The following is a 10,000-nucleotide window of genomic DNA, read 5'->3' on the forward strand; positions in this document are numbered from 1 at the left end:
GTGAGTGAGTAGGTGAGTAGGTGAGTGAGTAGGTGAGTAGGTGAGTGAGTAGGTGAGTAGGTGAGTGAGTAGGTGAGTGAGTAGGTGAGTAGGTGAGTGAGTAGGTGAGTAGGTGAGTAGGTGAGTGAGTAGGTGAGTGAGTAGGTGAGTAGGTGAGTGAGTAGGTGAGTGAGTAGGTGAGTGAGTAGGTGAGTAGGTGAGTGAGTAGGTGAGTGAGTAGGTGAGTGAGTAGGTGAGTAGGTGAGTGAGTAGGTGAGTGAGTAGGTGAGTGAGTAGGTGAGTAGGTGAGTGAGTAGGTGAGTGAGTAGGTGAGTGAGTAGGTGAGTGAGTAGGTGAGTAGGTGAGTGAGTGAGTAGGTGAGTGAGTAGGTGAGTGAGTAGGTGGAGTAGGTGAGTGAGTAGGTGAGTGAGTAGGTGAGTAGGTGAGTGAGTAGGTGAGTAGGTGAGTGAGTAGTGAGTGAGTAGGTGAGTGAGTAGGTGAGTGAGTAGGTGAGTAGGTGAGTGAGTAGGTGAGTGAGTAGGTGAGTGAGTAGGTGAGTAGGTGAGTGAGTAGGTGAGTGAGTAGGTGAGTGAGTGGGTGAGTAGGTGAGTGAGTAGGTGAGTGAGTAGGTGAGTAGGTGAGTGAGTAGGTGAGTGGTGAGTGAGTAGGTGAGTGAGTAGGTGAGTGAGTAGGTGAGTGAGTAGTGTGAATATAAGTAGGTGAGTGAGTAGGTGAGTAGTAGGTGAGTAGGTGAGTGAGTAGGTGAGTGAGTAGGTGAGTGAGTAGGTGAGTAGGTGAGTGAGTAGGTGAGTGAGTAGGTGAGTGAGTGGTGAGTAGGTGAGTGAGTAGGTGAGTGAGTAGGTGAGTGAGTAGGTGAGTGAGTAGGTGAGTAGGTGAGTGAGTAGGTGTAGTGAGTAGGTGAGTGAGTAGGTGAGTGAGTAGGTGTGTGAGTAGGTGAGTAGAAGTTGAGTAGGTGAGTGAGTAGGTGAGTGAGTAGGTGAGTGAGTAGGTGAGTGAGTAGGTGAGTGAGTAGGTGAGTGAGTAGGTGAGTGAGTAGGTGAGTGAGTGAGTAGGTGAGTGAGTAGGTGAGTGAGTAGGTGAGTAGGTGAGTAGGTGAGTGAGTAGGTGAGTGAGTAGGTGAGTAGGTGAGTGAGTAGGTGAGTAGGTGAGTGAGTAGGTGAGTGAGTAGGTGAGTGAGTAGGGTGAGTAGGTGAGTGAGTAGGTGAGTGAGTAGGTGAGTGAGTAGTGAGTGGTGAGTGAGTAGGTGAGTGGTAGGTGAGTAGGTGAGTGAGTAGGTGAGTGAGTAGGTGAGTGAGTAGGTGAGTAGGTGAGTGAGTAGGTGAGTGAGTAGGTGAGTGAGTAGAGTGAGTAGGTGAGTGAGTAGAGTGAGTAGGTGAGTGAGTAGGTGAGTGAGTAGGTGAGTGGGTGAGTGAGTAGGTGAGTAGGTGAGTGAGTAGGTGAGTGAGTAGGTGAGTGAGTAGGTGAGTAGGTGAGTGAGTAGGTGAGTGAGTAGGTGAGTGAGTGGTGAGTAGGTGAGTGAGTGAGTGAGTAGGTGAGTGAGTGAGTAGGTGAGTGAGTAGGTGAGTGAGTGGTGAGTAGGTGAGTGAGTGAGTAGGTGAGTATGTGAGTGAGTAGGTGAGTAGGTGAGTGAGTAGGTGAGTGAGTAGGTGAGTGAGTAGGTGAGTAGGTGAGTGAGTAGGTGAGTGAGTAGGTGAGTGAGGTTAGGTGAGTGAGTAGGTGAGTAGGTGAGTGAGTAGGTGAGTGGAGTAGGTGAGTGAGTAGGTGAGTAGGTGAGTGAGTAGGTGAGTGAGTAGGTGAGTGAGTAGGTGAGTAGGTGAGTGTGTAGGGGTTGTGAGTAGTGAGTGGTGAGTGAGTAGGGGAGTTGAGTGAGTAGGTGAGTGAGTAGGTGAGTAGGTGAGTGAGTAGGTGAGTGAGTAGGTGAGTGAGTAGGTGAGTGAGTAGGTGAGTGGTGAGTAGATTGTTGAGTGAGTAGGTGAGTGAGTAGGTGAGTAGGTGAGTGGTAGGTGAGTGTAGTGAGTAGGTGAGTGAGTAGGTGAGTGAGTAGGTGAGTGAGTAGGTAGTGAGTAGGTGAGTGAGTAGGTGAGTAGGTGAGTGAGTGAGGTGAGTAGTGAGTGAGTTGGTGAGTAGGTGAGTGAGTAGGTGAGTGAGTAGGTGGTGAAGGTGAGTAGGTGAGTGAGTAGGTGAGTGAGTAGGTGAGTAGGTGAGTGAGTAGGTGAGTGAGTAGGTGAGTGAGTAGTGAGTAGGTGAGTGAGTAGGAGTGAGTAGGTGAGTGAGTAGGTGAGTGAGTAGGTGAGTGAGTAGGTGAGTAGGTGAGTGAGTGAGTAGGTGAGTGAGTGAGTAGGTGAGTGAGTAGGAGTGTGAGTGGTGAGTAGGTGAGTGAGTAGGTGAGTGAGTAGGTGAGTGAGTGAGAGGTGAGTAGGTGAGTGAGTGGTGAGTAGGTGAGTAGGTGAGTGAGTAGGTGAGTGAGTAGGTGAGTGAGTAGGTGAGTGAGTAGGTGAGTAGGTGAGTGAGTAGGTGAGTAGGTGAGTAGGTGAGTGAGTAGGTGAGTGAGTAGGTGAGTGAGTAGGTGAGTGAGGAGTGAGTAGGTGAGTGAGTAGGTGAGTGAGTAGGTGAGTAGGTGAGTAGGTGAGTGAGTAGGTGAGTAGGTGAGTGAGTAGGTGAGTGAGTAGGTGAGTGAGTAGGTGAGTAGGTGAGTGGGTGAGTAGGTGAGTGAGTAGGTGAGTGAGTAGGTGAGTGAGTAGGTGAGTGAGTAGGTGAGTAGGTGAGTGAGTAGGTGAGTGAGTAGGTGAGTGAGTAGGTGAGTAGGTGAGTGAGTAGGTGAGTGAGTAGGGAGTGAGTAGGTGAGTGAGTAGGTGAGTGAGTAGGTGAGTAGGTGAGTGAGTAGGTGAGTGAGTAGGTGAGTGAGTGAGTAGGTGAGTGAGTAGGTGAGTAGGTGAGTGAGTAGGTGAGTGAGTAGGTGAGTGAGTAGGTGAGTGAGTAGGTGAGTAGTGAGTGAGTAGGTGAGTGAGTAGGTGAGTAGGTGAGTGAGTAGGTGAGTGAGTAGGTGAGTGAGTAGGTGAGTGAGTGAGTGAGTAGGTGAGTGAGTAGGTGAGTGAGTAGGTGAGTGAGTGAGTGAGTAGGTGAGTGAGTAGGTGAGTGAGTAGGTGAGTAGGTGAGTGAGTAGGTGAGTGAGTAGGTGAGTTAGTAGGTGAGTAGGTGAGTGAGTAGGTGAGTGAGTAGGTGAGTGAGTAGGTGAGTAGGTGAGTGAGTAGGTGAGTGAGTAGGTGAGTAGGTGAGTGAGTAGGTGAGTGAGTAGGTGAGTGGGTGAGTAGGTGAGTAGGTGAGTGAGTAGGTGAGTGAGTAGGTGAGTAGGTGAGTGAGTAGGTGAGTGAGTGAGTGAGTAGGTGAGTGAGTGAGTAGGTGAGTAGGTGAGTGAGTAGGTGAGTGAGTGAGTGAGTAGGTGAGTGAGTAGGTGAGTGAGTAGGTGAGTAGGTGAGTGAGTAGGTGAGTGAGTAGGTGAGTGAGTAGGTGAGTAGGTGAGTAGGTGAGTGAGTAGGTGAGTAGGTGAGTAGGTGAGTGAGTAGGTGAGTGAGTAGGTGAGTAGGTGAGTGAGTAGGTGAGTAGGTGAGTGAGTAGGTGAGTAGGTGAGTGAGTGAGTGAGTAGGTGAGTGAGTAGGTGAGTAGGTGAGTGAGTAGGTGAGTGAGTAGGTGAGTGAGTAGGTGAGTAGGTGAGTGAGTAGGTGAGTGAGTAGGTGAGTAGGTGAGTAGGTGAGTGAGTAGGTGAGTGAGTAGGTGAGTGAGTGAGTAGGTGAGTGAGTAGGTGAGTGAGTAGGTGAGTAGGTGAGTGAGTAGGTGAGTAGGTGAGTGAGTAGGTGAGTGAGTAGGTGAGTGAGTAGGTGAGTGAGTAGGTGAGTGAGTAGGTGAGTGAGTAGGTGAGTGAGTAGGTGAGTAGGTGAGTGAGTAGGTGAGTGAGTAGGTGAGTAGGTGAGTGAGTAGGTGAGTGAGTAGGTGAGTAGGTGAGTGAGTAGGTGAGTGAGTAGGTGAGTAGGTGAGTAGGTGAGTGAGTAGGTGAGTGAGTAGGTGAGTAGGTGAGTGAGTAGGTGAGTAGGTGAGTGAGTAGGTGAGTAGGTGAGTGAGTGAGTGAGTAGGTGAGTGAGTAGGTGAGTAGGTGAGTGAGTAGGTGAGTGAGTAGGTGAGTGAGTAGGTGAGTAGGTGAGTGAGTAGGTGAGTGAGTAGGTGAGTAGGTGAGTAGGTGAGTGAGTAGGTGAGTGAGTAGGTGAGTGAGTAGGTGAGTGAGTGAGTAGGTGAGTGAGTAGGTGAGTGAGTAGGTGAGTAGGTGAGTGAGTAGGTGAGTAGGTGAGTGAGTAGGTGAGTGAGTAGGTGAGTGAGTAGGTGAGTGAGTAGGTGAGTGAGTAGGTGAGTGAGTAGGTGAGTAAGTAGGTGAGTAGGTGAGTAGGTGAGTGAGTAGGTGAGTGAGTAGGTGAGTGAGTAGGTGAGTGAGTAGGTGAGTGAGTAGGTGAGTGAGTAGGTGAGTGAGTAGGTGAGTAGGTGAGTGAGTAGGTGAGTGAGTAGGTGAGTGAGTAGGTGAGTAGGTGAGTGAGTAGGTGAGTGAGTAGGTGAGTGAGTAGGTGAGTGAGTAGGTGAGTGAGTAGGTGAGTAGGTGAGTGAGTAGGTGAGTGAGTAGGTGAGTGAGTAGGTGAGTAGGTGAGTAGGTGAGTGAGTAGGTGAGTGAGTAGGTGAGTGAGTAGGTGAGTGAGTAGGTGAGTGAGTAGGTGAGTGGGTGAGTAGGTGAGTGAGTAGGTGAGTAGGTGAGTGAGTGAGTGAGTAGGTGAGTAGGTGAGTAGGTGAGTGAGTAGGTGAGTGAGTGAGTAGGTGAGTAGGTGAGTGAGTAGGTGAGTGAGTAGGTGAGTAGGTGAGTAGGTGAGTAGGTGAGTGAGTAGGTGAGTAGGTGAGTAGGTGAGTAGGTGAGTGAGTAGGTGAGTGAGTGAGTGATCCTCACCTCTGTCGCCTGTGGCTCTTGACACAAATTCGTTGTCCTCCAGGTAGCAGAGGGAGCGGTTCAGCACCTCCACCACCGCCTCACTCAGCACGACTCCTCCCCCTCGGGGAAAGGCTCCGCCCCCTCGGACCGAGTCCCCACCCCCTGGAGCCGAGTCTCCGCCCCCTGTAGCCGAGTCCCCGCCCCCTGGAGCCGAATACCCGCCCCCAGGGGCCGAGTTCCCGCCCCCAGGGGCCGAGTACCCGCCCCCAGGGGCCGAGTTCCCGCCTCCTCGGGCCGAGTCCCCGCCCCCTGGGGCCGAGTCCCCGCCCCCTGGGGCCGAGTCTCCGCCCCTTCTGGCCATGACTCCGCCCCTTTCTCCACCACCACCATCACCACCACCACCACCACCACCGCCAGACTGGGCCAGGCTTGATGCAAGCAGAGTGTAGGAGACGTAGCGGTGCAAGTCAGCGCGTGAGTTAGCAACTCCACCAACGATCACCTGGGGAGACAGGGAGAGTGTATAGTGTAGTGTATAGTGTAGTGTATAGTGTAGTGTATAGTGTAGTGTATAGTGTAGTGTATAGTGTAGTGTATAGTGCAAGTCAGCGCGTGAGTTAGCAACTCCACCAACGATCACCTGGGGAGACAGGGAGAGTGTATAGTGTAGTGTATAGTGTAGTGTATAGTGTAGTGTATAGTGTAGTGTATAGTGTAGTGTATAGTGTAGTCAGCGCGTGAGTTAGCAACTCCACCAACTATCACCTGGGGAGACAGGGAGGGCGTGTAGTGTATAGTGTAGTGTATAGTGTAGTGTATAGTGTAGTGTATAGTGTAGTGTATAGTGTAGTGTATAGTGTAGTGTATAGTGTAGTGTATAGTGCAAGTCAGCGCGTGAGTTAGCAACTCCACCAACGATCACCTGGGGAGACAGGGAGAGGCTGTAGTGTATAGTGTAGTGTATAGTGTAGTGTATAGTGTAGTGTATAGTGTAGTGTATAGTGCAAGTCAGCGCGTGAGTTAGCAACTCCACCAACGATCACCTGGGGAGACAGGGAGAGTGTATAGTGTAGTGTATAGTGTAGTGTATAGTGTAGTGTGTAGTGTAGTGTATAGTGTAGTGTATAGTGTTGTGTATAGTGTAGTGTATAGTGCAAGTCAGCGCGTGAGTTAGCAACTCCACCAACGATCACCTGGGGAGACAGGGAGAGGGTGTAGTGTAGTGTATAGTGTAGTGTATAGTGTAGTGTATAGTGTAGTGTATAGTGTAGTGTATAGTGTAGTGTATAGTAGTGTATAGTGTAGTGTATAGTGTAGTGTATAGTGTAGTGTATAGTGTAGTGTAGTGTATATTGTGTAGTATATAATGTAGTGTATAGTATATAATGTATAATGTAGTGTATAGTGTAGTGTATAGTGTGTAGTAGTGTATAACGTAGTGTATAGTGTAGTGTATTGTATAGTGTGTAGTATATAATGTAGTGAAGTGTATAGTGTAGTGTAGTAGTGTATAGTGTAGTGTATAGTGTAGTATATAGTGTAGTGTATAGTATATAATGTAGTGTATAGTGTAGTGTAGTGAGTACCTCCAGCAGGGCACGTGCCATTTGCATGCTGGGTCCCTTCCCCGGCTCTCCCACGAGGCAGCTGTGGACGGGGCGCTGGGCACCAGCGACGATCCTCAGGGCGACAGTCAGCTCAGAGGGAGAGCACAGCAGGAAACTCTCTCCTGTGTGACACACACAGTGACACACACAGTGACACACACACAGTGACACACACAGTGACACACACAGTGAGATACACACAGACACACACACACACACAGTGAGACACACACAGTGACACACACAGAGACACACACACACACAGTGACACACACACAGTGACACACACAGTGACACACACAGTGACACACACACACACAGTGACACACACACACAGTGAGATACACAGTGACACACACAGTGACACACACACACACAGTGACACACACACAGTGACACACACAGTGAGATACACACAGTGACACACACAGTGACACACACAGTGACACACACACACACAGTGACACACACACACACAGTGAGATACACAGTGACACACACAGTGACACACACACACACAGTGACACACACACAGTGACACACACAGTGAGATACACACAGTGACACACACAGTGACACACACAGTGAGATACACACAGTGACACACACACAGTGGCACACACAGTGACACACACAGTGACACACACAGTGACACACACAGTGACACACACACACACACAGTGACACACAGTGAGATACACACACAGTCACACACACAGACACACACAGTGAGACACACACACACACAGACACACACACACACATACACACAGACACACACAGTGACACACACAGTGACACACACACACAGACACACACACACACACACAGACACACACACAGTCACACACAGTGACACACATACACAGTCACACACACAGTGACACACACACAGTGACACACACACAGTGACACACACAGTGACACACACACAGTGACACACACACAGTGACACACACAGTGAGACACACACAGTGACACACACACAGTGACACACACAGTGAGATACACACAGTGAGATACACACAGTGAGATACACACAGTGAGACACACACAGTGACACACACACAGTGACACACACACAGTGACACACACACAGTGACACACACAGTGACACACACACAGTGACACACACACACACAGTGACACACACACAGTGACACACACAGTGAGATACACACAGTGAGATACACACAGTGAGACACACACAGTGACACACACAGTGACACACACAGTGACACACACACACAGTGACACACACAGTGACACACACAGTGACACACACACACACAGTGACACACACAGTGACACACACAGTGAGATACACACAGTGACACACACACAGTGACACACACAGTGACACACACACACAGTGACACACACACAGTGACACACACACAGTGACACACACAGTGACACACACACAGTGACACACACAGTGACACACACAGTGACACACACAGTGACACACACACAGTGACACACAGTGACACACAGTGACACACACAGTGAGAGACACACACAGTGACACACACAGTGACACACACACAGTGACACACACAGTGACACACACAGTGACACACACACAGTGACACACACACACACACAGTGAGACACACACAGACACACACACACACATACACACAGACACACACAGTGAGACACACAGTGACACACACAGTGACACACACACAGTGACACACACAGTGACACACACACAGTGACACACACAGTGACACACACACAGTGACACACACAGTGACACACACACAGTGACACACACAGTGACAAACACAGTGACACACACAGTGACACACACACACAGTGACACACACAGTGACACACACAGTGACACACACACACAGTGACACACACAGTGACACACACACACACACAGTGACACACACAGTGACACACACACAGTGACACACACACACAGTGACACACACAGTGTCATACACAGTGACACACACACACACAGTGACACACACACACAGTGACACACACACAGTGACACACACAGTGACACACACACAGTGACACACACAGTGACACACACAGTGACACACACACACAGTGACACACACACAGTGACACACACACACAGTGACACACACAGTGACACACACACACAGTGACACACACAGTGTGACACACACAGTGACACACAGTGACACACACACAGTGACACACACACAGTGACACACACAGTGACACACACACAGTGAGACACACACACACACAGACACACAGTGAGACATACACACACACACACAGACACACACACACAGTGAGACACACACAGTGAGACACACACAGTGAGACACACACACAGTGAGACACACACACACACAGACACACAGTGAGACATACACACACACAGACACACAGTGAGACATACACACACACAGACACACAGTGAGACATACACACACACAGACACACAGTGAGACACACACACACACAGACACACAGTGAGACATACACACACACAGACACACACACACAGACACACACACACAGTGAGACACACACAGTGAGACACACACACAGTGAGACACACACACAGACACACAGTGAGACACACACACACAGACACACACAGACACACACAGTGACACACACAGTGACACACACACACACAGTGACACACACACACACACGTGTGGTACCCACGTGTGTGTGTGTGTGTACCACACTGTGTGTACCCACGTGTGTGTGTGTGTGTCTGTGTGTATGTGTGTGTGTGTACCACGTGTGTGTATCTGTGTGTGTGTACCACACTGTGTGTGTGTACCACACGTGTGTGTGTATGTGTGTCTGTGTGCGTGTGTATCTATCTGTGTGTGTGTATGTGTGTGTGTATGTGTGTGTGTGTGTACCCACGTGTGTGTGTCTGTGTGTATGTGTGTGTGTGTATGTGTGTCTGTGTGTGTGTGTATCTGTGTGTGTGTGTATGTGTGTGTGTGTAACCGGTCCCGGGCCTCCCCTAGGTCGACTCAGCCTCAAATGAGTACCTGGTGCGGTGTGTAAACATCGCCACTAGGGAGACAAAGGCGGTCGGGCGTGGTGCTGGCCACCCACCCCCTCGTGTACCGTTCCGGCCTTCATAGGTGCTCGCTAACAGCACTTGCCCCTACAGTCTGTTACAGGCTATACGGGGGATCTTTGTCTTTGTTTATCTTTGTGTGTATGTGTATCTATCTGTGTGTGTGTGTGTGTATGTGTGTATGTGTATGTGTGTCTGTGTGTGTGTGTGTATCTGTGTGTGTGTATGTGTATCTATCTGTGTGTGTATCTGTGTGTGTGTGTATGTGTGTGTGTGTACCCACGTGTGTGTGTATCTGTGTGTGTGTGTACCACGTGTGTGTATGTGTATCTATCTGTGTGTGTATGTGTGTGTGTATGTGTGTGTGTGTACCCACGTGTGTAT

This window comes from Petromyzon marinus, unplaced genomic scaffold (genome assembly GCF_048934315.1).
Source record: "Petromyzon marinus isolate PM22_M1 ecotype Great Lakes invasive population unplaced genomic scaffold, UKy_Petmar_22M1.pri1.0 PM_Scaffold_204, whole genome shotgun sequence".
Classification (NCBI taxonomy): domain Eukaryota; kingdom Metazoa; phylum Chordata; class Hyperoartia; order Petromyzontiformes; family Petromyzontidae; genus Petromyzon; species Petromyzon marinus.